Source organism: Drosophila elegans, unplaced genomic scaffold (genome assembly GCF_018152505.1).
Source record: "Drosophila elegans isolate 14027-0461.03 unplaced genomic scaffold, ASM1815250v1 contig_476, whole genome shotgun sequence".
Lineage (NCBI taxonomy): Eukaryota > Metazoa > Arthropoda > Insecta > Diptera > Drosophilidae > Drosophila > Drosophila elegans.
In genome coordinates this window covers 5,897,591-5,922,664 of record NW_024545863.1, presented here as the reverse complement: position 1 = coordinate 5,922,664, position 25,074 = coordinate 5,897,591, and the positions used below count along the sequence as shown (strand labels likewise).

The following is a 25,074-nucleotide window of genomic DNA, read 5'->3' as shown; positions in this document are numbered from 1 at the left end:
TTGGTGGCGATTCCTTGATGGCCTGCCATTTTTATGCGGCCAGGGTCAGGGCATTTGCATTCCAAGTAAGCTTAAAAAATTAATGACATTAAGAAGTTGGGTCCTTGGGGGTCTGAAATGGGCTCGCCTGAGCCGGGCTGCCATTTCATTGCCGGATCAAATTGCTAAACCAACTAAAAGGACGAGGGCGAAGCGCCTTTCTTATTAATGTTCTTTGTTTGACTTGGCTTGTGTTAACCCCTTGACAACGCCCGGATCGATGTCGTACGGAAATTTACCCGAATGATTCAAAAATTTAAAATTTAAAACATGACCAGGGTGCTGGAGTGCAGCCGCATCCGCAGCTAAAATCTCTGTTCGTACAACATTTCAAATTGCACTAATTGCAAACAAATTTTCTAGTAAATTACCTCCTGCAAAATGGCAGCCAAAGAGCCGAAAAGGATGTGGAAGCCAGACCAGAAATTATATATTTTTAGAATTTTAATAACACGGGAACCAAGCTGGAGGGCATGGATGAAAGTGGAGTCGCTCGGGAAACACAATCTTTTCCGAGTGGCAGGGATTCTGGGAGGGAAAGTTGGCAGGGAGGACGAACGCTGCTGATATTAGTCCAGAAACATTTTCATAATTATTATTTTTGAAAGCGTAATCTAAAACTTTCCTCCTGCTGTAAGTTGAGCTCCTCACGAGCACCCCATCCTGCGGATAAAGTTTCACCTCGTGAGTAAGGCAAAGCAATTTGGGAAAATATTTCGCAAGGGATTGCAGTTTATATTGTGTACGCTAAATGTTTATAAACAAACCAACAAATGCATAGGAGAGCATATATAATAAAGTTTGAAATGCACCGTTCTTCGGGGATCAAGCCAAAGACCAATTCTTTTATTAAATGTGAATACAAATTTTTAAAATGTTTATTAATTAATAAAAGGTTCTTTAAAAAATATTGCATTAACAAGTTTAAATGATATGTTAAGGCTAAAGTATATATTTATTTATTTTCAGTTTCTTTATTTGGATTTAAGGTATAAAATATTTTCATAAAATTCTTATCTGTTACAAGAAAGCATTTAACCCTACTCTAAGTGCGGGTCCCATTTTGGAATGTCCAGGTCGAAAAGCGCACGCGTGCTGGTCACACTTAAGGGATGATGCCTGTCCCGGATGCAGATAACCCATCCCATTTCGGGGTGGAGATCAATTAACCCTTGACTCCTGACTCCTGACTCTTGAGGCCGTGTCCCGCATCGGAATGAGACACCCCAATTAGCGAGGTTGCCAAATAATCTCCAAGAGTTGTCTGTTTTGCATAGCTTTGAGGATCTGTAGATATTTTCCGTTGTCCTTGGTGTCTGGACTAATGCTTCTCATAGGCTAGCAAACCCGTTTGACAGGCTTTTTAGTTCCCAGGCAAATGACAACCTCTCCCTTTCCGAGGCACCCTTGTCAAGGTTATTAACCGAAATTGTTTTGGGAAAAGTCTGAAAGGGTGAACCGGGTGAGAAAGGTGAGGCGCTGCTTGATGGTCAGAAACTAGTTTGAAGACAACGCGAAGATCTTCCGTCATCAATTGTTGTCCGAACAAAAGAAAATCTCTGGCTGAAAAATGAATATTTTCACCCAAATCCGCAGATTGAAACTGGTTCTGAAATAAGGATCTCCGTTGGGTCCGAGCTTTTTGGCCAACCTCCGGGCAGATCAGTTGGAATTTAGCTGCGAACGCGATGTGATCGAAGCGGAACTGAACGCGAGATTTCCTCAACTGCTGCTTGATCCTGGTAAGTCTCGGCCGGAAGTGGGGAATGCCCCGTGAAAAAACAGAAACTATCAAATTTAATGGGAAACTGCGGGCGGATGTCGCTTAAAGGACACACTTTCGTCAGACCGCAGGAGAAAGGAGAATGGTGAGAGCGAGAAAAGGGTTACAAGGTTACTCAAACGACCTTCGCCTTCGCCTAAAAAAAAACCCAAGCTAGACCAGAACAGAGCAAAACAAAACACGAAACGCAGCAGCATAGAAAAAATTGTTGCCGCTTTCCTTTTCCTTCCTGGCGCGTCCACATATCACATATTTTTTGCCGCTTCTACTTTTCAGCACCCGCTTTTCTCCTCTCTCCGCTTTCCTCTTCCCGTGTCGTAAATTTCGCAAAAAATATATTTTCTAACAACCCAAACAAACAAATGGCAGCATGCAAAAAATACAAATCCCGACCCCCGCACAAAAGTCGCGCGAAAAAATCAGCAAAAGCCACCAGAACATGTGTATGTGTGTGTTTCAGTGTGGGCGAGAGGATATAGAAAAAATATATTATAAATGTGAATAAGCTGAGCGACTCATCTGTGGGCGCTTTTTTTTAATATTCTTTTTTTAGAACTCATTGTAGGTCTGAGTCTAGGTTGGTCGCTTTATATTTGTTTGATTAGAATCCAGGGGTCGATTACCGGCAGGAGTTTTAATTCGTTATTAATTGGTGCCGATCCGATTTGTTTCCAATGCGGTTGTCTCCATTTACCCTTGATTTTTTTTTAATTCTAGTCAGCGGGCAAAAAAAAAAGTGTAGAAGGAGGCTGGGGACAAAAGTTCACTGATCTGATAGGATTAGACCTCGTCTTTATATTTATTTAGAGAGGAAGACCCTTTGCAAAGGACTTTAAAATATTTCATTCTTAAGAAATGTGACGAATTTCTAAAGCAACGGGGTAAAAATCCAAGTATTTATTAAAACAAAATCAAACAAAAAATGCTCTATTTTTAATTGGTTGAAACTTTTGCTTTTTTGATTTCATTGTCAAAATATAAGATTCACCGAGTGAAAATCACTATATCTATATAAAAAATCTGAAAAATGGGACTAGATTAAAGCACTTAACACGAAATGTGAAATCTATTCAACTTTGGTATTGATAATCTTTACTATATTGTAATTATCTAGGATTATATGATTTGCATCTTATATGTCAACTGCGAGCTTATAATAGAATCTAAAAATAAGTTGAATATCATAGGTTCACAAGCATCTAATCTAATTAAAGTCTTTAGATCCTTATGATCTCTACGAAACTACAGCTTTAAATGCAAAGACTCAAATTGCAATCTGTATCAAGTCAACGCTCTTATTTAGGGCTTATAAGATAAAATGTCTTAACGACAGATTCAATTACTCCAAAATGCTTTCACATCATCGTTTGCTGATTGAAGATTGAGGCTTCCAAATATTTTTGGCTTGGGAAAAGTTAAAGAGCGCAAAACTAAGGACCAATTGGGCCGGTGCGTCTATTGCCTGAGCTCGAGGTCCCGAAAAGGGGCTTGAGTTGGCGTCCCGATCCAAGGGGGTTCCAAGGTGGGGGGTGTGAGAAAAAGTAAGCAGCACAAAACTGCAGCAGGCACCCGATTGGCTTTGGCCACGCACACAAAATGTGCATATAGAGTGCAACTTTTAGCACCAACCGAATGCAGTTCCACACACACGCACACGCACAGGCACAGACACACACACACCGGCAAGTCCATGTATGCATGCATGTATATATACATAGAGAAAAAAGAGTGGCAAGTGAATATTTGTTGTACATGGCCAGCCGAGGCGAAGGGAAATCAAAAACAGAAACAGGGACGATAATAAAAAAAACCAAATAAAAACACAGCAAAAATGCCCAAAACTGTCGTAGAAAAATGCACTTTTTCTGGGTGTGGCAAACTGGAAAAATAGCAGCGACGTCGACGCGGGCAGAGGTGCATTAGAGTCGAGGAGTTTTGAGCTGCTGCAGCTACATGATGGCTGCCTAAAATGGCAGCATGCAGTTTTACACCCACCCACCCATTCACACCCACCCCACCCGCTTCTCGACACTTTTTTTGCCTTGCGCATTTTTAGTTGGTGCAGGCGGAATGCACTTTTACTCCCTTTTTGCAACGGTATATAAAGGTCCTGCGTCTGTGTCGGTGCGTATCCCTATTTGGTATCCTAAAAAAGTACACAAAATTTTGCTGCGCCGGCATCGCAGTCGACAGCGGCGTCGGCCGCACAAACACGCCCATGTTTTATGTACAAGACGAGGGGGTAGGAGAGGGATATCCCTTTACATGCGCAGCCCTGTTGTGTGTGCGTGTATGTGTGAGCCGTGCAAAAAGGAAGGAAAAAAGCGAGAGGCAAAACACTAAAACTAATGCGCGAGAAAGAGAAACAGTCATTAGAAAAACGCGCTGCGCATTGGTGTTGGTGAGCTGTCATCGTTGCGCAGCGAGAGAGCGAGAGAGCCAGCGTACGAGCGAGAGATATTGGCTGCAGCAGGACGAAGGACGAAGGACGAAATGGGTGGCTGAAGGCTTTTTAGAGGAAGTGGGCGGCTTATGCTACTTGTAATCGATTTGAAAAATGGATTTGCAATAGATCGCTGGACTAAAACTTAATACGACTAATTTTCTTGATTATCGTTTTAGAGACAATTTTTAGCGTGTCTTAGAAATATTTCTATATTCTGTTCGAAAATCTTTTTGGTCTTCTTCAACTGCATCCTTTTTTTCTATATACCCAGCCAAACAAAACCCGAGCTGCAATCGGATTCGGACTCGAGTCCTCGACATTAGCCGCACACACAAAAATGCCAGAAAACGCTCTCCTTTTTCACTCGCATTTTTCCACATGCATGTGTGTGGGTGTGTGTTTGTATTAGCATATGTACAATCACACAAACGCAGGGATAAAATTTAAACGGCTTTTCTCTCCTTTTTCACTTGCCCGGATGCGTGTGTTTGGTCTTGGTTTTATGTTGGGCATCCTTAGAAGTTAATGGTGCGTATGCGTGATTGAGTTGGGAGTGTAACACGATAAGACTAAGGAACAGGGAAATAGCTGGAATGGAAATTCTGGGGTTCATATTGCAAAGCTACTGTACTGATCGTTTTTAATCTTCTGAAGGATATTAAATTTATCTGAATCAGCAATGCTAAATAAATTACACAGATATAATTTCATCTTTCAATAAATATTTCAGAACTAACAGAAGATATTTAGTTTAAAAAAAGACACCTAGGGATATATTTGCAGCACCAGAAAAAGATATAAATTTTAAGAATTTACATATGTTTTCAAGCTACATAATCTATTATTTCTATATAATAAATATAGAAACTTTAATTACAACCGATAGTCCCACACAAAAGTAGCCATTTTAAATAACTTGAAAATTCCATGGCTTGCGGCTGTTTCATCCCGCCATGATCTATAGGCCTAGCTGAATGGGGAGCACAAGAGCGGGCAATTTAATTTCAAATAAATTAAAGACTATTCACATGGCCAGATTAAAACACACACAAAACACCAACACGGCCAGGGCAAAATGACCGGCATTGTTTTTGCCTCGGGAACTCAACCCCGGCTCCATAATAAACGTAACTATAATACAAAATAAACACATAACCGAAACAATCTAAATATGGCGAGAATTTATGTATTGATTTTCATTAATAATTTTCGTCCGATGCTGCTGCTGTTGCCGGGGCTCAGTATCCTCTATCGCTGCTTTAGTCCTGGCCGTGGCATTTTTCCAATTTGGGCTCCGCTGGACGCCGGCAAATTGAAAATTTTCCAAAAACAAAACAAAACAAAGCAGCTGGCGGAGTAAGAAAGGTGGCGGCGGGGGGGTTGGCGGTGTCAGTCGGGCAAGTGCATCATTTTTCATCAAAAATTTTTGGGGACGCAATGGGCAAACAAACGAAAATCATTTCGACCATGGCCAGGGGCCAGCATCGGCTGCAGCTGCAATGGCAGTAGTAGTAGCTCTGGGTGATGCATCATAACTATATGTGGCAGGGGCTCGACTAGGCTGCATAAATCTATGGATTGCAGCAGGAGCAGCTTTATGGACACCCACCCCCTGCTGATTCCGATCCTGCTCCTGATGCACCTTTGATATGCAATTTATGCATGTCATCTGCGCTGTGTCTGCGTCCATTGTCCTCCGAGTGGCAGGAGGGATGGGACGGGATCCTAAGCACAACACCCACGCACCCAAATCCTTTTTTGCAGCCAATTTATAGGCCTCCACCCAGTGCAATGTTATTTCTGGAGCCTTCGTGTATGTGTGTGCATTGCGTTTTTCCGGCTTTCCTATTTGCATTGTCGACCAGGCTATGGCGATGGCAATGGGAAAGGCTGCAATGTTTGCCCTTTGGTTTTGCCCTGGCGTACAGTCCTCCCACTCTGCTGGCGGGCCAGAAATCATGTTTTTGCCAAAATGCATTTTCATACGCCACGTAAGCCCGGGCACATTCCATGTACGGCATGCATGCATGCTGGTCCTGCACATAGAAGCCTCCTTCACCCTACTTCACTCCAAGCCACCCACACTTCGAACCCATCCACTATGTACTAGGAGCAATGCACTCCTATCTAATCAAAGTTTGGGCAACAACGCAGGTTTGGGTTGAACACTGCACACTGCACATTGCACGTTGCTGATGCGGCAGCTTTAAATTTAATTGATGCATTTTCCGGACCAATCACCCACCCAAAGCACACTCATTATGATGGCCATGTTATTGTCCAAATCCTGCTGCAGACTGTCAAGTTTTGTAATTTATCTAAGCGTTGTCCGACGGCAGATTGATTGCCATTGATCCTGGCAGGAGGTGTCCGGAGCAACTTGGCAGCCGTGTTGGAATGATTACCCCAAAGATATCATTTCACAATACTGACATAATCATGTTAATAATCTTAAGCGTACAGAGACATATCAAAAACCATTCTGAATTTCGAATTCATTTAGTCAAATTTAAAAATATGATAAAATTTATCAACCTTAGTATTCGAAATTATGACGTTCAAATTTATGTTAAAACTTTAAATATTGTTTATCAGATAGTGGAAAAGAAATGGATTACAAATATCTGTTTTCCCAAGCAAATCAATCATCAAATCTAAAACTTTTTTAAGCATACTAAATGGGCTTAAATACAAAATTTGTATATGTTTTACCAAAGCATAGCGTAAATTAAAAAGACCAAATCGTACCCGAAATTCTGAATGGCCTTTGAGCAGGCACAAATCCGGGCCATGGCATGTGCTGCTAACGAACTGCGAGCAGGATCGGTATCACATTTTTTCACAAAGCTTTCGTGGATGCAGTTTTTGTCCTCCAGCCAGAAACTAATAAAGTCGAATGCCATGCCTGCGGGGGTGGCTCTGATGGATGAGGGGGTGGGCTTTGGTTGGAGGTGCGCTCAGCTGGGAGCAGTCTTCTTCAATTTATCGATTGCAGGCGACTTTCCCTTCCCCTTTCCCCTCGAAAAAAGAGCAGGAAAAGAATTCGCACAGCTAGCTGCAGATGCAGATGCAGTTATCCACCCGGCACCACCCATCCCCTACAGTCCACCCCCCATATGTACAACTGCATTCCTTGCCGGTGCCCATCCCCACCCTTTTGTTGCACCGGCAGCTGAAAGCAAAACAGGACAAAAACAGAGCAAAACCCAAAGAGCAAACAGCGATGGCAGCCATGGCAACAAAACTGAAACATAAGCAATGCAAAGAAAAACCCAAAAATGCATGGCCTGGCCACCATTTTGAATAACAAGTGCGCAGGGGTAGCCCCCACTCCCTGTGCACCCCTTCTGGAAAATAAAGAAAAGAAAGCCACAGAGAAATGCATTGGGCGAGTGCAGTTGGCAAGAAAAAAATGCATTTGCAGGATGGGAAAGGATGTGGGCAGGATGTGCAGTGCGGGCCAGCGAAAAGCGACAAAATCAAATGCCGAGAAATAAAATTCCGTGCACAACAAAAGCGAAACGAGACAAGTTGAAGGTTTTTGCTGAAGGCCCCCCCGCACATCCGCCATGGAGAGTTTTTTCCTTGCCAAAGTCCTGCGAAAAGAACGGGAGGAGATGTCCTGCTCTCTCTGTCTGCAGCATAGGAAAAGCCTATTTCAAAAAATTGAAAATGCAAAATTTCATTTGTGCAACGTGTTGCACTTCTTTTTGCCATGGATTCGCCCCTGGCCAAAGGCAAATGCACTGGTCCTGGTCCACCCACTCCAGTACTTCACTGCTCCAACTCCTGATCCTGCTCCTGCTCCAGCTCCTTCTCCAACTCCAACTCCAGCTTTTGCTGTTGTTTTGTATGAGGACCGACGACGTTGCCGGGCCGACAAAGCAATTCTTCAGAAATGAAATGTCCTGGCCCAGCCACCCTCCGCCACTCCCCCTTTTGGATCACCCACTCCCGCCTGCAATGCATTTCAAAATGGCAACGCGGCTGCAGGGGAGCTGGGCTGGGATCCTGTGGACCAGCAGCAATGGCGACAACTGTCAGCATCATAAGACTGCACATGAGCCTAGCAGGCGGCAAAATCTGGGGGACGAGGACGAGGAAGAGTTCGGGTATGGGACAAAACGTAAACAACAAGTTTGCTTTTTGGCACTGCAGTTGGGCCCCAAAGTGTTCCACACACACACACACACACACACACAAAAGAGAGACACGGAGCCGCAGGGTGAAAATCTGCAGGGGAGGGGGTTGCAGCGGCATGGGGTAGACAAAGCAAATGCAATCAGCAATGTGTTTTGCTTTTGCTGCCTCTGAGCCGCTGTACTGGGGCTAAAATCAGGACCTGTTCGACTGGACTAAGCCTGGCAGTGCACTAGGAATGCTACTCTCTAAAACGGAAAACGGGATCCCTCATAGGAACCAACAGGGGGTTGAACTTTCATAACTTGGACTCCCATTCCCCCAGATCGCAAGCAAATAAAGTTTCAGGAGCATAACAAATATATAGCATGAAATAATTGAATAACTTATATTTATATATGAAACTTTGCATTTAAAGTAAAGACTCTGAAAATGATTTAAATAAAAAATTATATTTTTTTAAATCCAATTACCTCATATTTGAGTAGTCTGAAAAACCGTTTTAAGGTTTTTAAAAATCTTTACACCACATTGAGTCCTTTACTTTTTGTTTCAAAAATGTTTAAAAGGAGTTATAACTCTTAAGTTCTAAGAGATACCAAGATCCACAGTCTTTTATCACTCAGTGTAGTCTCCACGGTACACAATAATGCGAAAAACTTTGCAGCTGCAAAATAGAAAGACGCGAGCAAAAAATGTTGCTATTTGCCTACTGCTGCAGAACAGCATCGAAAAAAAGTATGCAACGTGCACGAGAGTGTTGCATGACGCCAAAGGGGCGGACAAGTACCACCCATTCCCCGTCCACCGACCCAATCGAAGCTCAGTGCAGCTCAGTCCAAGGAAAAAGCAGGGCCGGAGTTGGGTGGCCGAAAAAGTGAAATCAAAAACTGCATGGGACAATGGGTGGGTATCTCTACTTCAGTTCAAGTGAAGGCAGCAAGAAAAAATGCAAGCCAAAGGCTGCAGTAAAAATGGCACAAAACAAGCAGCGCGCTGCGACTCACTCCCAAAACCCAAGCCCAAACCCAAACCTGAACCCAAACCCAAACCCAAACAAAGCAAACCGAATAAGGAGAACAACGACGAACCAGTGGTAGCAGTCCAAGGACCCAGCCCCCTCCCAGTCGGATGCACATTGTTAGGCCCAGCCAGTGGAATTGGATTGGACACGGGATATGGCCACGGTGCTGCACGATGCACGATGCCAAATCAACGGACTCGTCGTCGAGACGCCTCAGCTGCCCCGGATGAGGGGGTTTGAGGTGCCATTGGGTGCACAGAGAGCAAATATCACCGCAATTGCATTTTTCTTGTCAAAATGAGCCCTCTTTTTCGGGCACCTTGCTTCTGTTTCTGTTTGGAAACTTGCCTAAATCGATTCTGAAGAACTTGAATTAAATTATTACCTATAATACATGTATTTAATTCACCTACTTAAGGATAATTTTTTCAATTACGTAAATGTCTTTCAACTTATTGTAAACTTTTCATAACATTAATTTTACAGAGAACACTAGACATTTTTGGTCAGACTACATAACTAAGACTTCCAAAACATTGCATTAAAGCGAAATGTTGGTAATATTATATATCCTACTTTGCGACCACATAAAAGTGATTTTAAAACTCTCAAAATCTACTGATTCTGCTTTTGGATAACTTAATTAACTTATTATATTATCAAAAATCATAAAGATAATATACTATCAAAAAGTATATAGATAAAACATTTCAAGGAATAACACAGATAGGCTTTGTGATTGCATTTATGCAATTTTGGCTTTCTGAGAGTAAGAAATTTATCTAAAAACACAGCACTGTACTTTTGTCTCAGTGTGATATTTGGTGCTGGCTGTAAGGGTTGGCAATGCAATTCATATAGTGCAAAAAATGCGTGGGGGTAAATGGGTGAGTGGGCGCCTTGAAGATGTGCCTGGGCTGGCATTTCTGCATTTTGTATTTATTGCTCGGGGGGATTGGGGCTGAGGATTCTGGCTGGGCTTTATGCAAAAGGAAAGCTGCATTTGCCGACTGTGGGCTAGTTCAGGACATTGGGACAAGGCGACTTCGGCACGTACGCGACTCCACTCGGTTGGAAGGGGGGAAAATGGGGAAAAATGGAAAATCCAGAAACGCGGACTGTTAAGCTTGGCCATTTTTTGAAGCGTCTGGCGGGGAAGTGGGCGGCCAGGGAGGGGGCGTGGCACAGGCCTTAATACTGTGGCATTTGTCTTGGAGCTGAAACAACAGACGTTACCAATGCAGACGCTGAAAAAATGCATAAAACGTTGCAACAAAAGTAGGACCCATAAGGGGTTTGGGGGCAGGTGCAAGGGGGTGGGAAAAGGGAGGAGGTGGGGGGTTTGGAGACTGCGAGACGCAGCTGCTGCAACGTTGATTTGATGAACATTTCGCTGGGGCAGCTAACGTGACGATGTCTAGTGCGTAATATGCAAAAAGTGCACACTCAGACGTCTGCCTTGAGGGATTTGAGACTTGAGCCCCATCTCCACCACTTTCGGTGTCTATCTTTCTGACTCTGCCACCAGGCAATGCAATTTTTCTTCATTGTAATTTGGCCAGGACTTTGGCCACCAATGTTGCGACTGCCTTGCCACTGCACTGATTCGCAGAGTGTTACATTCACAAAGAAGGAGAGAACTGTGGATATCACTGTGAAAAATTCCCGAAATTAAATAAGTGTACATTCACAGCACACACAAGAAAAGTTTTAATTTTGGCTATAGCCTGTTGAAGAAACACTAATTAATTAGGATGTTTTCGATTTTTTGGTTGTGAAAAGTATTTGTAATCTTAAAATAAAAAAAATTCAGTCAGGAAATATTTTTATTTGACTTTTTATACAATGCAATCACATAAAACGACATGTAGAGCTTTTTAAAAGTTTTATGTTTTCTCAAAAATCGAAGAAAATCTTCTGGTTTCGTATATTTTTATTAGCTTATACCGATTCAATAAAAATAAAAGTTGAGCGACGGATTCTTTTGGACTCAAAACCTATTAGATTACCCCCTTTTTGCTTGGATCTGCAACCATTTACTCTGCATTATTGTAACATACTCTTGGCCCTATAGCTTTTTCTCAGTGTAAGGTTCCGCGGGGGCAAGGTCCGCGGAATGGGCGGCAGTTATGCGGCTCGCGCATACAAATTATGCGGAAGAGGAGCGGCAGGAAAGGGCAACAGATGAAATGAACGAATCCATGGACTCCCGACCGGGGCCATTTCCCGTGCCCGGGTCCATTGTAAATTTGCAATTTTTGCCGAGTGCTGCCCCATGCTTTGTTTTGTGATTGGTTTTGCCAAAAGGGATGGGAAGTCTCGTCGCGGAACCGTTTTTAGCCAAAATGCATTTTGATGTAGTCGGTGGCGGCGTCGGGTAAAAGAAAAGAAATTTGAAAAAATCGCCGCGTGCTTTTTGGCACTGCTCCATAGATTCTAGTGAAGGCAATTGCTCGATGGGGGGCGCAGATTCATGGAATATCTTTTTTCCGTGGAAAGGGCTACCTAATCTGACTGAATGCACTCTCCGTGGAGACAGCTGGGGGGGAGGGAAGGGTGGCTGGGGAAATGGCAGGAACTCGCATGGCAAATTTTCCATTATGCTCACTCAATCAAAACTGCAACAAAACAAAAGTTATGACTAACTTTTTCTCCACCCACTCTCTGTGAGGATTTACTTAAGCCATATTTTATCACTCTTCTCGTGTGGCAGCTGCAACTTATTCAATTATTTTAATGGAAAATTTTGCCATTGTTTGCAGATATAACGGAGCCTTCATCATTGGGTAAGTTTGGCTCTTAATTGGAATGCAAATTGAAATAGTTCGGAGTGCTTGGATGGAAGAAAGTACCAGCCACCATTAACTCTTTCCCGCGATCAATATCGATTTGCATTGATTGACCGGCCTTAAACGCTCTTCAAACTGAATTCGTGACTGGGTGTGGTTAATCGAACTAACGCCAAGGTAAACATGTCGAAATCACCTCTTCCCAGCCGAAATTCAGTGTCATTAGACAGTGCATTTGGTCTGACGATTCGCTTTGGCCAAATGCAAAATTGTCAAATATTTACTCAGGCAATTTAGCATGCGGCAGGCGGGCAAATAATTACAAAAACGTTCGGAAAACAAATAACTAATAGAAATGGATGGATGTGCGGGTTCTGGAAACAGTCCTCTGGCCACTTTCCTCTCAAAACAAACAGCCAGCGAAAAGGAAGTGAAAACATAAAAGGGAAAACAGAGAGCGAATCGCGGAAATGGGGATACCCCGCCATAACAAAACAATTGAAACACGCAATCGAAATAAACTTTCAAAAAAAACAGTATAAAACCTAGAAATATATACCGAAAATTTTGCAATTGCAGCGACTTGCTTGTAATAAATTAATTAAATTCCTGTCTGCAAAGTTGATGATTAAAGGTTGCTCTGATCAATTTTTTGTTTACAATTTTAAAAGATGAAAATTAATGTGGGTTATCTTTAGAGACTAGACATTTTGAAACAATTATGTTAATGTACAGAAGCTTTTTAGACACCGACACCCAAAGATATTAAAGGCAACAAATTCTGGTAAATCTAAAATCAAAGGTGCATCACTGGGACTTATTGTTGCCTGAACAAATATTTTTTTATAATTTCAAAGTACACATTGATTCTTTGCAATCAGAAACTCTTAAACGAAACTGTGGAATACTATAATCAAAAATGTATCCATGAAATACAAGCACTTTTTTGTGGCAGGATCCAATAGATCGGCTTAAGACCACTGCTCAGTTTGATGTCGCAAACCACTAACAATTCTTTTAGGAGAAATCTGAGCAAAGTCATTAGCATGCCAGTTTGTTTCGGGAGCTGCCCCCTCTCTAATGTATTCCTTCATTTTTGGGAGTGTTTCTCCGACCTGCGTACGGATACAAAAGCAACAAACACGACTCCCGAGATGCATTTGCATCAGAATGGGCGAAATGGACATAAAGCAGGGGATTCTTTTCGAGGAGGGACTTCCTCGCTCTGCTCCAGCAGCCATGCGTGTCACTCACACAACCAGGAGCCATCCTGGGCCATCTATCGTCACAGCATCCTGAACCTGAACCAAAGCGAACCTACCCCCGGTGCACCCTCCCCGCCTCCGCCCCGACCCACCATGTCACCCATCTATTCATCTGAAATGCAATTTCAAAATTTTTTCAACAACTCCTTCTGCAATTCCCATCTCTCTTGGCCCCTTGGCCCGGCACCCGTTGCATGCCAAAACTGCATTTTAGGCTCCGGCTGTGGCTCCGACTCCGGGTTATGTGGCTCCGGATCTGTCTACCAGGACTCGGGCTCGACAAATGCATTGGTTCGTCCTGCTGATGGAGCCCAGGATTCGGGGCCAGCACAAAAACACACACACAAGCAAGCTAGGGTGGACCTTGGTCATGTGCAATACAATTTACAATATTTGCAATATTACAAACTGCAAATACTTTACATCATACAAAAATTTTTAAGTTAATAAAATATCAAATGTGTGTAGCTGCAATGTTGCAAAGCTGCAAAGTTTATGAATTTTTTATAAAAAAGTTTTTTGCACCAATTTTTGGCTACGATAAAATTATCGCAAATTTGTAAATTGTTAAGTTATTGTTTAGCTTTACAGTTAATTTATGTTTATTTTATCTCAAACAATTTTAAAACCTGTTGAAAAAAGTTAAAATTTGACAAAAATGAACTACAGATTTCCAAATTTCAACCACTGGCGATTCACTCTAAAACACAGGACTCGCACGTTTGATGTACAATATTTGTAGTGCTCCGTATGGTTTCGGGATAGGGGTTTCGGGCTTTTTGCAGTTTCAATTGGGCTGCAAAAAATTGCAATCTAGGCAAAAATGCAACAAAGGCAAAGAGCTGGGCGTGCATATTCACATGTGCCCCTCATTGCCCCCTCAAACGCCCCAACTCCTTTAATGTGTGTGTGTGTGTGTGAATTTTTTCTGAGTGCATCTATGTGCATGCATGTGCATTCATTTGGGCCAGCTCGCTTGGGCAAAAATGCAAATTTTTTAGCCAACGCCATCTGAAAATAGGATAGCAAAAATTTCTGCATTTTGCAATTTCAAAGCCTGGAAATTTCGTTTTGGGAAAATGCATTCGGGACCGTTGGCCAGCGTGCAGACCGCCCATTTTCCTGGCTGATGGATTGGCATGGATTACAAAGGGGGCAGTGGCTGGCTCTGACGGATTCTAACTCGCAACTTTAAGCGCTTTAAACGGCCACCAGTAATATCCACAATTAATTGACCGGAACAATTTCATAAAACTAAAAATTCGCAAATCCCCAAACGATAAATTACGCCGAAAGGACAGTGATGTCACGTTTCCAGCTGGAACCCAAGCCTAAACCCTTTAAAACGTCAAAAAGGGTCGTCGTTGAATTAGAAGTTATGGCAGGATTGGGGGCGGCGGATTGCCCAGGGGCCACGTAAATTTCCAAGAGAAATTAATGACGTTTAAGAAAAGAAACGGGAGAGTGAGGAGGAGAAGTGCCGAACAACCCTTTGGCAAAATCTTTCTAATTAAGAAATATCCCAAGCGAACGGCCTCAGCAGCCATTTGCCAAAAGTCTGATCCCGGCAACAGAGAGGCAGCTGCCTTTGCTATTGCCTTTGCCTTTGACTTTGCCTTTGCCTCATGCCAGGCCAGGCCACATCTTGTGGTCCTTGGACGTCGTCCTTACTGGCCTTCTGCCATTGTGTGCTTTGAAATAAAATAATAGTAAAAAGTTAAAATTCTATTCAAATTGTTTGCCAGCTGAAAACAATGTAATTTCATTTTATTTGAATATAAAAGCACCCTCCTGCTGCACCGACCACTGCCATGTTCTCCATCTTATGCCGTCGCAACTGGGCAAAGTCGTCTTTTGTCTGCCGGCCAGAAAGAGACGGGCAAGGACAGAGGGACAGAGAAAGAAGCTATGTGCCACAGTGGTCATCTAACCAGAGCAAGGTTTGTATGATTACGTTAGCAACTTTACCGCAGTTCCTCAACAGAACCCAAACTCAGTTCAGATAGTTTGCAAACGCTGCAGGTTGACTGACCACCCACACTACCTCGTCCACTTCCCCTCTCAAACCATGTTACGACTGCGGTCACTGTGGGTGTTGTGTATTGGCCATGGCCAGAACTGGGGGCTGGCCACCCGACTAAGCCCGACTCGGTGCTTGGATTTTATTGAAACTTTTCTTTGCCGCAAACGTAGCAAGGAATATTTGAAATTTCTCTCAAAGTCCCCCTTGCTTTCCCCTTCCAAACTTGAGTCTGCAGATCTGGGGTTTCTCTTTGCCAACTGGCATAATGCATAGGGGCCAGGGGTCAGGGCGGGAAGGAAACACACTTATATGCCACATATACACATGAGCTGGTGAAATTAAATAATTGATGGCTTCAAGATTGAAAACGATGTTCCATTCTGGCATGTACATGTATGTATGAATTTCGTATTTGTGAAACAAAATTCGTTTTAATCTTGTAATTTCATTTGGGTAATGGTTTAAATGACGTACGCGTATCGAATGTTATGTGCCTGTTATAATATGTATTGCAAATAATTGTTCAATGTTACAATTGGTTAAAACTAGCATTGGGAGTTTTGTTTAATTTTGAAGTGTATCAAACTGCTATTTCGCAGACTTGCCTAAATGAATCCAAAGTATTTTAAGCAATTGACCTAGCATTACGAATAAATTCAATAACTAATCCATTCGGGCATTACTTAAACTTAACAGATGGACAAGTTTTTGAAATCCTTTCATTATTATAGCCCTCAAAAATCAAAACAATGTATTTAATAAAAAATTTCTTGCTTTTTTAGAAAATTATTATACCCTTGCAGAGGGTATTATAATTTCAGTCAGAAGTTTGCAACGCAGTGAAGGAGACATCTCCGACCCTATAAAGTATATATATTCTTGATCAGCATCACTAGGCGAGTCGATCTAGCCATGTCCGTCTGTCCGTCTGTCCGTCTGTCCGTCCGTTTATATGCAAACTAGTCTCTCAGTTTTAAAGCTATCTGCATGAAACTTTCCCAAAAGCTGTCTTTCTATTGCAGGTAGTATATAAGTCGGAACGAGCCGGATCGGACGACTATAGCATATAGCTCCCATAGGAACAATCGGAAAAATAAATGAAAAAAAATTATAACTTTGCTGTTTTTTAATTTTTTGTTTAGTTCTTCGACATTTAGTAATGGTTAAATATTTCCGATTTACGGTTTAAATTTCATCAAAATCGGACGACTATAGCATATAGCTCCCATAGGAACAATCGGAAAAATAAATGAAAAAAAATTATAACTTTGCTGTTTTTTAATTTTTCGTTTAGTTCTTCGACATATGGCAATGTTTAATTATTTCAGAATTATGGTTTAAATTTTATCAAAATCGGACGTCTATATCATATAGCTCCCATAGAACTAATAAAAATATATAAAATAACTATCTAATAATTGAGCTGCAAATCATCATAGCTTCACTGTTTTTCAGTATATACTCAAGTAAATCATAATTTAAATGTTTTCAAAAGTATTTAATTCATGCAATAGCTGCAAGGGTATATGAACTTCGGCTTGCCGAAGTTTGCTTTCTTTCTTGTTATAATTGAAATTGATTTCTGTTAGATAAAAGTCAGTCCACTTAGTTAATTTTGCTTTATGAAGATTACAAAAAAAAACCAAAATCGAAAAAGTGTTTCCTTGTACTAGACTATTTATCGGGTACCATGTTCATTTTGTTACCATTCAATTCCGCATCACCTGCATTTTCTTTCGGGCTTTAACGAAAGACAGTGGCTGGCATCGCTGAGAAATCAACCCTTTTGGATGATCCGCCCTTTCTATGACCTATCCCCGCACCTCATTCAAAGAGTGCGCCAACGTGCCGCAGCGAACGCAAATTGCACTCCAAACATTTTACGTTTAATGGACGAGAAGGCATCCACAGCATGCATGTTATTATGCAAGGGACAGAGTCACAGACATATACTCACACAGACACACCCACACTCACACTGACTCACATACGCACACGCAGACCAACGCACAAGTGCACAAAGGAAGTGCACGTCCCTTGCAGAAAGGACGAAATGCCATTGGAAGTGGGCAGGAAGTATGAAGTCGTTTGAATTTGAATTCAAAATTTTCTAATAACATTTCAGCTGAAACAATCTAATAACACAGACACAAACACACACACACACACACACAAGCGAGCAAGAAGCAATGTCCAAAAAGGACGAAAACGAAAGGAGCCACCCACAGGAGAGACGAGACAACGTCCGTGGTTGCAACTCCCATTTCCACCCCCTCCTCTCGAAATAATGCAAAAGCAAAAGTGTTGTTGGTGCTAGACGTTGCCCCTGCCTCCTCAGCCCTTTGGTCCTTCTAGTCCTTCTAGTCCTGCAGTGACACAAAGGGGGAACGGGGATGGGGATGTGAGAGGTTTGAGTGGACTGAAGTCGACGCAGAGTCCCCGCTCGTATCTTGGCAATAAAATAATGACTCAACTGAACTGAAAACTAGAAATGTGAAATGTAAATGGCGCACAGGACACCATTACACACTCACACAGAGTTACAAGGACATTTTGCTGCTTGTTCCTTGCACGTAGCACGGCTTCCTACGTGCCCTGCCACGCCCCTTTCTCGCCTCGCCCACACCGTCTTTTGTCTGCGTTTTAAATTGTGCAATTTTATATTTGCAAGTTTCTACGTGTCCACCCCCTTCCGATTACCATTGCCCATCACCCCACCAACCCATCCCCGTTCTCAGCCACAACCCTTGGCTTTGTAATTGCTGCATGCCTGCGACTGGCCTTGTCCGGCCACCCCCTTCCGCCCTTTTTCGATCTCCTTTCTCCAGTCCGCTTTTCCCCAGCACAAACCTTCTCCATCAGCCCTCTAACTCTGCGTAAGTTTCTCCACCGCTTTAGTTTTAACTGCCCCAGCGGTGGATTCCATTTACTTAGTGATACATGCATATAAGTAAAACACATTCTGGGTTTCCATTTCCATCACAAATTAAAGAAACCACTAATTAGGCAATACCGTGTATATATTCATTTGAATTTAACAAATAAATTTAATTTCAACTTAAATGTTTGATTTCAAATAAATAGTTAATTATTAACAAATTTAAATCGATTAAAAACTTGAAACAATATTAAATAAAAAATAATAATAATAAGTAATAATAAATTTAACAAATAAACCATTTTAATTTAACAAAAATAAATGTAGTTCCAGTCAATTTATTATATTTGAAGAGCTTTTGAAATATACTACAAATGTATTTGTATATATTTTACGTTATGCTTATATTTCTTTGGAGGCCTAAGTATTTTCTCGGGAAATTTTATTTAAGAACTGCTCCGTTTTTGTGCTCGACATTTGGAACTGCAGCTACCGCAAGTACAACAGTTCCGACTATAAAATGATATATAGTGCGACTTGTTTGGAGGTGGAAAGGGAACCGAGGGAAAGTCCTTCTTGTCAGCAAAAGGAAAGGCTGTCATATGCATTTATTATGGCTCTTGGCATAAGTTCTCAGTTTTCAGTTGGCTTGGCTTCCACTTCGCTTAAATTTGGACAAGAGCTTAACGGACAGATCGGTGTGGCAATCCTGGCAGGAGTGGACTATATATAGAGAAAGAAACATTGTATAGTATAGAGCGGCACCCACACCTGCCTTTCGGCTCTTAATAAGCAAATTAATGAATGCGTGGAAGTGCAAATTTGTTTGTGAAAAGGATGAAAAGTACTCGTAGTCGGCGGCACAAAGCCAGCCAAAAACTGGGGATGAGTTGAGGCAAAGGCGACATCAATGGTCGCAAGGGATGGGAGAAAACCGGGGACTCTGGAGTGGCGCACCGGGTAAATTGCTTGTAAAATGTAAGCAGCGTCTAAATTAACTTTTGTTTGCCTTCCATAAATGCCAAAATGCTGCCAGCGTGAGTGGGGTGCAAAATAATTACGTAGCTCTGTCTTGTTTTAATAATTTTCAACCACGCACTGTCCAAGAGATTCTCCAACAAAAAATCTCACCAACAAAAAACCGCGCCGAGTCCTTCTAATAAATATGCAAATGGCGCATTTAAATACGCAACGAGCGGAGGGATCGAGGGGGGTTGTGAAGAGATTTGGGTCTTGCCCGGGGGCAATGCTCGCTTTTTAATGTCATTTCTTAATAGCTTCGAATACATAAAATCTGAGGGAGTCCTTCCCGAGAAGATGTCGTCCTGCTGATAACGCGCATACGCCGCGTAAGCCACTCCAAGCAGCGCTGGACACGCCGCCTGGGAGCTGGTCACGTAGTCATTAAAACACACAAAAAGGACTCCTGCCACGCCCCCTTGGCCCAGCTTCCGTTTTACGGCCAGTGGCGCCAGGAGGCCAAAACCCGAATTAGATGTAGGTGCACCGAGAAAAACCTTAACAGAATTGTCTTAAAATTTTCCATCTATGAGTTTATATTGCAAAATCTCTATTAGTTGAATGAAATATATGTCTAGTGATTCTTATTAAGAAGCATTTCGTGTAAAAGTGTGCCTGAAACTCGAAATAAAATACAACAAATTTGATTTAATCTGCTGTTTTATAACTTATTCCCTTATTTAATATTGGAAAAAAAAAAATTGTTCATTTTGGTTGATAACTTTATTTAGTGCTTTATAAACACTCTAGAGGTTCTAATAATAATGGCTTAATCCAAGCATTTTTACAGAATATAAAATTTGCACCAATTTCTTTCAAACGACTTTAATGAATAAATTAGTTACGCCTTAAAAAGTATTGAATATTTGAAAACAGTGGTTAATAAATGCAGCTAGGAGTTTCTTAGGAACAGTAGGCACCGAATAAAAGATATTTTCTTACCGTGTTACTTCCTGCCGTAAAATGCCCCGCACAAGGTGCAAATCCTTGAGATCCTTGTCTGCCCCTCCGAAATTCCCTGCCCCTCCCCCACCACTCCCCTCTCATTTGCGGCGCGTGTGCGTCCGTGTTGGCCCTCGGTAAATATGAAAATAAATAAATCCTAAGCGTAAGCCAAAGTTTTGATGTATGCCCCAAGCAGTTAAAACGAGGGAGGGATGGTTTTGTGGGGAGGGGGCGTGGCATACTAAATCCTAGCAGAAGTACGTGTGGGTTTCTATCTGTGTGTGTGTGGGTGGGAGGTCAGTCAAAGTTATTTTAGGGCCACATTTTAAGCTCTTTGCCACCGTGTCCTGCGCATCCTGGCCAAGCCAACGGGCTCCAGCTACGCCTTATCTGCCGCTCCTCCGGTCACTCAGGAAAGCCCCCACCGGGGCGTGGGCTTACAGGGGGTGTTTTAATATTTTAGGTGCTCTAAAGTTACATAACGCGGGGATGGACAGCACAGCTCTAACTCCTTTCTATGACCTGCCTTATATGTGTGGCGCATTATTTATCAGCAAACAGGAAATTAGCAAGCTGCTGGCTAAAGCGAAAGGTGGTCGACTATGAGTTACTTATTGAAGTGATTGTTGTTTTGTTGGTATGAAATGCTGGGGGGATTAATTTTAATTTAAACTAAAAGATAAAATATTTGATTGCCTTATTGATCGAACCACAATTAAGGTCCAGCATGTGAAACGTTATTGAGAAAACAAAAAAGCCAACCAGCCCTGTTCATCCCAAGGAAACTGAAACTTTTTGCTTATCTTGCTGCTTAGACAGAATAGAAAGCTGGACGATGCGATGTCCGCGCAAAAGCGAATTTAATTAATTAGACAGACGCTGGCCAGCAGATCCGAGCAGGAGCCATGGGTTGGCCATATACCCCATTATCCATCCCCAACCTCAATCCCAAGCCCAAAACAACCACCCACATACGAGGCCACCTCCTTTGTTGCTGCGGTCGTTTCCTAAAAAGTTCTACATGTGTTGTGTGCTGAGTAGAGGTCCCTTATCAAATCCACCGCAGCGGCAAAGTTAAAAACTATTAACTAAAATTTTCTATTAAAACTTTTCGCTGAAGCGAAAACTTTGCCATGTTGCCAATGTTGTTGCCGTTGCTTTAGTGCCCACAAGCAAGTTTAATTTGTTGTAAACTCCTGCGTTGGGGCGCATTGAAAGGAAGGCGGAGATGTCCATTCCGGGTCGTCTCCTGTGGCTTTTTTGTCTCCAGAAACAAAATGTACAACTTGTTTAATGTCTCTCCTTCTTTCTATCTTTGCAGATTGCTCCAAGGACCTGGCCACAAAATTGCATTCAGCTCCAGCTTAACTAGAGGCCCACTAACCGAACTAGTTGATAAGAAATGCTTAGTAACGCTAGATGTTATTTTATATTTGTATGTAGTTTGGCTTTTAGTTAATCTATGATATGCTCGTGCTTATTAATATTATAATCGTAATTTGAATAAAAAATGCTTTGATTTTATTGCCAATTTTGATTTACGCTTTTTAATATTTGCGCTTATTAAACACTCATGAGGCGGATCAGCAGAAGACGCCGAAAACTGGATCGATTTATGGAACTTCTCCAAAGCAGGTTGGCTATACTCTTTACATAAGTCATTATCATAATCCTAAGTTCGTCCTTAACATGCCAACTTACTAGAGGCGCCATCTATAGTTGTGTGCTTGTATCTCCAGCGAAATCCCAGCTCATCAAAAGGGGTTGCAAGTGGAATGCTTTCTAAAATTTCAAATCAGAAAGCTTTGGTGCTGAGCTTTCACTCGCACAACTTGAATATGCAAATTAGAATATGACTTAAGGGGAGGGTATCTTTTTGAGGAATGTAAACGGGTTGTTCCAAGTTTGAATATCGCTCTAAAATATGCTCAACAATATTTATTTTAATAATAATTTTTTATTGTGATTTTGCCACTACGATGATTTATTTTGTAATAAGCTTTATAACTGGCCTATATAAATTAGCATTTTAGCTGGATCACTTTTTTTATTTAAAGCTACCTCCAAAAACCAATTTTGATAATTCGCCAAATAAAAAACAAGGAATAATTTTCCAAAAACTGATGTCAGACACCATTGTTTCTGTATGTGTATACTTTGTAAAAATAAGAAGCTGAAAACTCTGCGATCATTCCAATTTACAGGCTGTAAAAAAGGGTTTAAAGCCAATAAAAGGTAGAAACAAGTAGACTAATTTATACGGATTTTCTTAAAGCTTAGCCGAATATTTAATTAAAAATCTTTTAGGCCTTAAATTTCTCCACTTTGGCCTTAACAGGATACCAAGCACTTACGCTTGAGTGAATCCAAGCGAGCATGTCCTGCCCATCCCACAACCTTGCAGCCTCCTTTTGCATAAACAGTAACCATTACCAGCCATACTCGCCAAATGGCTGGCTTAAAAAAATCGGTAGACAAGCATTTTTGGACCTTATCAACGACAATGCCAGGTCGTTAGGCTTGCATTCAGAATCTGCTGCAGACGAGGTCGTGGAAGGTGGGATCGCACTGGGATGGAGTGGGTGACTGGACAGGTGAAGTACAAGAAGTCCTGCGGCCGGGGAATAGAGGGCTGCTTTCAAAGGCAATCTGGCAGGAACAGAAACGGGAACGGATCCAGGACCACCAGTCCGCACCCTAAGAGTCGGCGTTGGTTTTAATTTTATGACTCGCCAGGGTTAAAAACTTGTGCACATAAAATGGGGAGACATGCAAATAAAATGAAACGGCACAACAATTTTCGCATACTCCAAGCAGCCTACACAACAAGAAATTTATTCTTAGAAAACACAATATCATTTGGATGAACATGTATTTAAAATAATTTGTATCAATGTCTTAACTATGGAATGCCAGTCCATTTAGAAACCAATATACTTGACGCTGCATTTTGTATATAAAAAAGAAATACTACGAATCTGCAGAAGTAAATTATTTTTAGATTTTTCAAGGTTTTTTTTTAATTACAACTTAAATTTAAATTTGTTTTTGATTTATGCATTACCTTGTTTTTATTCGTGTTTTTTATATTTGCTTCAGATTAAAATTAAAATTTAGATCATACGTTTGTGGGTTAATTTATTGTTCGAATTTAAGAAGATAAGAATGACAATAATGAAAAAACTACTTAGGCTTTTAGGTTTGATTATTCTATGTTACTTGACCGCAAGAGATCTGTGTAAAATTCCTGAATTAGCAGTGAAAAAGGTTCTTATAAAAACTATGAATTGGCTTAAAATTCTTTTTAATATTTTTTTCTGTGTTAAAATCAGAGTCAGAGTCCCAGGTCTTCGATGCCTTTAGGCCAAGGCACAGACCATGATTTGTTACAGATTTCCTCTGTCGACTGGACTTGGCAATTGAACACGGCTTACGGCTCAATTCTCGCAGGTAGCCGAGCTGTCAGAACAAGTTCCTATGGCACCGTCTCAAACAATGCCTGAAAAATAGACAAAAAATCGGGAACAAAGACTGCCTGCACCTGAGGCACACATTTGCGAAAGAATATTAATGGATCTGTGCCATAAAGACGACAGCTGGCAGACACGCAACGAGAACAAAACAATGACAGTCGCCCCGCATTAAGTCGAGCAGAATAAAATATGTGCAGTCCATGTGAGATGGGGTGCAGAGGGTTATGGGGTTACGGAAATTTGTTGCCAAAAGTATGCGACAACAAAGGCAAAAGTTCATCATGACAGTTGAAAAACAATAGAAAACTTTTTGGCTTGCAACAAAAGGAAAAGGAAACATGGCAGCCATTGTGGAAAACCGAACATAAAGGCAAAAAATAAAACCGCCCCGAAGAAGGGTTGTTTGCCTTGCGAGGGTTGGTTGTCTCCATGGTCCTTGCATACTTTTAGGCTTGCGCCTTGAATATTCGTGGAAACCAACCTTTCTCCCCGCTTGGCCTTTGAAATGAATTTTAATTTCTTGTCTGCGGTGCCCGGGCACACAGCCATTCACAGCCACATCCACACTCCCCCAAAACGAAAAGAACCCCACATGCAAACAGAAGGATCAAAACAAAAAGGAAGAAAGCAAAATCAAGTTGAATTAATTTCGAAAATCATGGCCGCCATGTTCGAGCTGCTCCTGATGCTCCTGCTGCCACTGACAGCAAGGACATTCCCCCTTTTCGGTACGTGAGCGTTAATCTGGTCGCAGACGTTCCACGCGATGCGTGTATCCTGCTTGAGGATGGATGGAAAGGATGCGGGGAGACCAGGAGGTCCTGACTGGACAGGACTCATCATCATCGCCAGGCGACAACCGCAAAAGGGGGCCAGGACTCGTGTCACGTAGACGAAAGTAAATCCACTTTCACCCTTGCTTTTCCCGGCTTTTCCTCCATTTCTCCTTCTTCACAACCGAAATGGCTTCCATAATTCCTCACTTTCACTCCTGCCAAATGCTCTTTTTCATTTCCCATTTTGGACAGGATACGCCGGAAGCTTTTCACAATTTATAAAATTACATCTAGGCTCATTAATTTTACTTATTGCAGCGCTATTTTGTTTTTCCCGAATTTGTTTTGCCTCCAAAATGGTTTCTAGCGTGTTTTCCACATCTCCGGCTGATAAATGACCGGGGTCAGATAATGACTGACAAATGGCAGAAAGCTGATGCGATGTCGGTAGGGTTAACGCTTATTAATTACCC

At 41.8% G+C, this 25,074-nt stretch overlaps 1 long non-coding RNA gene across 2 annotated transcripts in view; it reads left to right on the top strand.

The window, feature by feature from the left end:
• The first annotated feature begins 1,718 nt into the window (after positions 1–1,718).
• LOC121467600 overlaps positions 1,719–25,074 on the top strand; it is a 37,464-nt gene continuing 14,108 nt past the window's right edge. The window contains exons 1-3 of one of the 2 annotated variants that reach the window (XR_005977661.1): positions 1,724–1,781; positions 12,195–12,218; positions 21,674–21,987. This is a non-coding gene — a long non-coding RNA (uncharacterized LOC121467600). Of the gene's footprint in view, positions 1,782–12,194; positions 12,219–21,673; positions 21,988–25,074 lie in introns of both variants that reach the window. The other variant, XR_005977660.1, reaches the window with a different exon arrangement.